Source organism: Choloepus didactylus, chromosome 20 (assembly GCF_015220235.1).
Source record: "Choloepus didactylus isolate mChoDid1 chromosome 20, mChoDid1.pri, whole genome shotgun sequence".
Classification (NCBI taxonomy): Eukaryota; Metazoa; Chordata; class Mammalia; order Pilosa; family Megalonychidae; genus Choloepus; species Choloepus didactylus.
Window position 1 is genome coordinate 11,050,023 of NC_051326.1, and position 5,009 is coordinate 11,055,031.

Here is a 5,009-nt window from a genome sequence, read left to right on the forward strand (position 1 = left end):
TCATCTCTAATCTCAGCTAACCATGGTGACTCGCTTGACCGGTAGAATGCAGCAGAAGTGATATTCTAGGATTTTTGAAACTAGATCATAAAAAGCCTTGATGCTTTCATCTCAGCATCTTTTCACGCCCTTTCAGGGAGCCATAAGTCACATGTAGGCACTTCAGTTGACAGGCTTAACTTTTTTTTTAAACCTAAAATAACTCTATTGCTTCCAATATGTCCCTACCATATCCCAAGAAAATTAACAAACCCTAACAAAACGAAGGAACCCAGCTGAATGTGGTATATCCCCCATGACAACTTACCTGAACCTCCTGGCATAATTAATCGCTCCCTACGCTGTGTTCCCATAGCACTTTTACAAACCTCTAATGTATCACTTTCCATAATGTATTCTGAACAGAGGCTTACTTACAATCTCTTCCAAAATTGTGAGTTCCTTGGTGGTATGGAGAGCATCTGGTTGACCTACGTGTACATCACATCACCTAAGAAATTGCGTGGCACATCGGAGTTGCTAGATACTGACTGTGAAAGAGGGGGGAGTCATGAGGGAGGTGGGAATGCAGTGAAAAGATGGGGTAAGAGAATTAAAAGGAGAAAAGGGGGGAAAAGAAGGGGAAAGAAAGGAATTGTTGGTCCTTAGATCCTATCAATGTCATGCCGGTATTTGGAGAAGGTGACGATCCCATCCTAGTACCACAGCCTAGCCACGGTGTTCAGCCATATGGTGTTCAGCTGTGGATGGTGTCTTCCATTCTTCAGCCCCCCTTCCATGGTCCCTTAGACAAGAATGCCAATTAGGTACACATGGGAGTCTGTGGCCATCTGATAGAGACATGCTGGCTAATCCAACAGGGACCACACTGCTGACCACGGCCCATCATCCCCAGACCGTGCCCACCTGAATGGAATGGCCATGAACTGGCAACAGACAGATGCCAGTTAAAACTGATACCTCAATTCTTCTGCTTGGTTTAAGCAAATTCCTGGCCTCAGGATATCACAAATAAAACTTGTTCTCAGTATGAAAACCCTCCCCAACCCCATTATTAAGGTTGTTCAGACTCACAAGGCCCTAAAGACAGATTCTAATTCTATTTTCCTTGAGTGATTACTTAGCCCCTGTGTTACAGCAGGTTCCAGTACACATCCACGTCCACTTGAACTATGAGTGAAATGCGTCAGGCTCTGTACTCCCTGCTTTACAACATCGCCGTCGTGGGGCTCAGAGCTCACCTGCTGTTCTTTCAGAGCTGCTACCTGGTTCCATGCGTGGGCTGCTCTTTGTAAACCCTTGAGGCCTACTGCATGAAAGAAGGATTGGAATCAAATCACACAGACATTTTAGTAAACCAAGCAAAGTTCTTTCACCACCTCCTAATAAGGTTTAAGTCATCCTCACCCTACCTCTGCCAGACTCAGCATTCAACAGAGTTCTGTTTAGCTCTACTCTTGGTTACTGGGCTATTTCATTGAGTAGACAAAGCTAGCTTCACGTCAAAGAAAGTACATTCTTATACCATGGCACAGAGCACAGAGTAGCCAGACATGCCCTTGTCAGCCTTAATGAAAGAAGAATATCACACCCACTAAAAGGCTAAAGTCCAATCACCCGTTAGTGATTTTTCTTCTCATCAGCAAAACACGCTCATTAATTCTAATATCTTTGCTTTCAGGCATGAACTATGAGATCTGAACAAAAATTGCATTTGTAATGAATATATTTGACAGAAGTAGAATTATGATGATTCTACTGATAATAATAATAATAAACCACATCAAGGGAACAAGAGGATTACATGTTGTCTCAGCTGGAAGGTGATCTGTGAGACCCTCTGTGGCGTGATGCTCTTGAAGCGTCCGTATAAATAGTGTGGCTATAAAATTGTGAGGCTGATATCCCGACAATGACTGTAAAGCTGTCACAGTGAGCTATCACTGACCTATTCCGGTGAGAAGGGTCTTCTTCTGAATAACCCCAAGAGCCTGTTTATGAGCTTGCTTCTGGTTAGTTTAGAGGGAAGAGACTTGCCCTTTCTGAGACAGGCAAGTAAGCAGAAGGCTGGAGACACCTTGGAACACCGAGCTTCCAAACGTGGATCTTCCTAAAGAGTAATTCTCCATGATTCAGAAATCAAATCAAGGAATCAGGATCCTATTGCTTGACTTGGCATTTAATTTCCCATTAGAGAACATCTTGGAGTTCCACGTGTAACAGGTACATAACAAATAGTTTTTCAGTGAGTAAGCGAGTAGGCTGAGTTTTGCCACCATCCAACAGTACCCAATCGCTTTCCTGGTCCTCAAGGAACAAAGCCGCCTTGAAGTCTGGACATGTCTCTCATTCCTTCTCCACCCAACCCTGGTCCCACAACTGCACTCTCAGCAGCTGAAAGGTGTCATCACGGAACGGCCTTACCAGCCATGGGCTGTTCACCTCCTAAATTATTTCACATGAAAGAAGAGACTACTACTTTTTTAAACCATTGTAATTGGGTCTTTGACACTAATGGCCATACTGAGTTCCTAATCTATACCAGCATATTCTCCTGCTCCCATTTTACAGAGAAGGAAACCAGTTCCAAGAGATTAAGGCCTTTGTGCCAAACCACACAACTAAGAAGCCTGAAGCCAAGCATATAAACCCTGATCTCTGAGAGCAAAGCCTTATTCTTCCTAATGTGCCCACAAATGTAGGGGCCATGAGTCATCAGAGCAATTAGAATTGTTATGTCTATTGTAATATTGAGTTAGGTAAAGGGATTAGTTTTCAACAGATCAAAGAGAAAAGAAATTAGAAAGAAAGCCTGTGGGGAAATGTGCACATAGAGAGCTGCCAGATGAGAGGCCAGACAGAAAAGGATTGAAAACCGTTGCTTATCAAATGGGCAAAGGGCAGGACGCACAATTCACAAGCGAGGACACATAATTAGAAGACGAACAGGGAAAACATTTTATTTCACTAGATATCAAGGAAAGGCAAATTAAAGCAACAGTTTTGTGCCTTCTAAAGCAGGGAAGAGAGGGGTGACAACACCCGTTGTTATCAATAGTGCCACGAAAGCCCATACACAGAAGGACCCTGGTGAAATATCCTTTGGAAAAGCCATTTGAAACAAATTTATCTATAATTGTCAAGAGTCATACCTTTTATCTTAAATATCTGAAAGAAGGTAATGGCTTTATAGAGAAAGACGCAAACCATAGCACTATCAAGAATAGTGAATATTTGGAAGTGATTTAAGTGCCCATTGAAAAGAGGATGATCACATTCAATGGATATAACACGTTAGAATATCATGCAGCGTTGGCACGGGCCCCACCCCCTCTGGTCTGGGCTGCTGCAGCAGTCTCTTTGCTCATCTCTAACTGTCTTCTCCCATGCAGGCTCCACTCTCTCCCTGAGGGGTCTTAGGCAGGTGGCACTCCCACCACCTGCACAGTGGAGTTCCAAGGTCTTACCTGGGCCCCTGAGCCCCTCCTCCACCTGCCTCTCCCGCTCAACTTTCATTGTTCCCTCCAAGAGGACTCTAGTCCCACTGCACTAAAATCAGAAACACACTCATTCACACACTCTGAGGCTGCCTTCAAGATTGAGCTTAGTTATCACCTCTTTGTAAAGATGTTCTTGATCTCCTACACCTCCATTTCCAGGTGAAATCATTCCTTAGGCCCTCCAGTGAACCCTGAACAGATGTTTATCATAGCTCCTGTAACTCCTTATTGTACATATATTTATGTATGCATCCTTCTATTGAACACCTTGAGGTCAAAAGCCCATCATCATTACAATCATATCATCATCTTATTCTCCAGGATGTACTTAATGCTTAGTGCATGCCATGTGCTATATGCATTTTACATTTTATCTGCATATCTCATTAAAATTTCATAATCTTAATAAGGTAAATAGTTAATTATTCTCAGGTTTACAGATGAAGAATCTGAAGTTCAAAGAGGTTAAATCACTTGCCCAAGACACAAAGTAAGTGAATGGCACAGCGAGAAATCAAACTCACTATCCAGCCATCAGTCTCATTTCCTTTTTTAACATAGTAGCTGGCACATAATAGGTGCTCAACATTTGTCAGAAAAATAAATTATGTGACAGTATGGATCAGTGTTTACAACACATAGAATATTAAGTGAAAAAGTGGCATATGAATGCACATTTATTGCAACCCAATTAAACTGTGTGCATATTTAACAGAGGTTGGATGAGAAGCTGGCAACAGCAACTATTAATTTGTTGGAGAAACTGAATTGTGGTGATTTTTAATTTCCTTTCCTGTTACACAGGTTTATAAATTGCTTACCAAACATTGTGCAGCCTTGTAGCACTCTCAGAACTCCCAGGAATATCTGGGGTTAGGTTGACCAGAAGAAGCCAGAGGCCAGAGGTCCTAACTGGTTAGCTACCCAGACATTCTTGGTGGAAACTGTATGTGCCTCAGCGGGCCAAAAAAAATGAACAAGAATAAAGGAGAAGAAATTGCAGTAGCCCCTTTGTACTAAGAGCTTCCACAAAAACTTCACTCTGAATGAAAAATAAACGAAACCATAATTTCTTAGTAACACTTCATAGAAATGCAAACCAGAAGTGGATTGCTAAGCAAGCACGCACCACCATGTGACAGGATGTGACAAAAGAGTAGGAGAGAAAGGCAAGCGAAAGGACAAAGGGGAAGGAAGTGAAAGAGAGAGGAGGAAAGAGAAGAAAATTTAAAAATTGTGATTTGAAAACAAATAAGCAAATGAAAACTCAAATTAACCCACCCTTTGGTTTCCTTGAGACTCCTTTGCTAACATTTTGCGTTTTAGAATGTGTGCTTGTTTAGTTTCAGCAAAGGAGCAGAAATAATGGTGATGCCATTAACAGAACTGGGAAACCAAGAGGAGATTCCTGGGGAAGGAACAGAAGCCTGTAAAGGGGACTCAGCTAATGTCTGTGGCTAGACCATTAATGAAAGCACCTTCTTTTTAACCTGTTGAGTTTAAATTTCC